We start from the raw sequence: 357 nt of genomic DNA, 5'->3' as shown, positions 1-357 counted from the left end.
AATATATATAAGATAAGCATTACTGAAAATATTGAAAAATTTCGAAAATAATTTCATGTTTCTTTGGATTCGTTTCTTTTGTTTATTTTACTTTCAGTATATTTACCCATTTATTTGTTTATTTATATGTTTGTTTATTTATCTTTTCCTTCACTTATTTCATTATTCAGTCATTTATTTTGTCTATTCACCCACTTCTGTTCATCGGTCTTTTCGTGTCCACTATGATTTCTCTTTGTTTGTTTGTTTGATGCTTGTTTCTTTTATTCATTAATTGATTATTTCTTTCTTTATATCTATATTCATCAAGTTTCCACTTTTTTGTTCTATCCTTTCTACTCTTGCGGTGAGGGCCAA

This window comes from Penaeus monodon, chromosome 31 (genome assembly GCF_015228065.2).
Source record: "Penaeus monodon isolate SGIC_2016 chromosome 31, NSTDA_Pmon_1, whole genome shotgun sequence".
NCBI lineage: Eukaryota > Metazoa > Arthropoda > Malacostraca > Decapoda > Penaeidae > Penaeus > Penaeus monodon.
The sequence above is the reverse complement of the archived record's forward strand: the minus strand, read 5'-3'. Positions refer to the sequence as shown.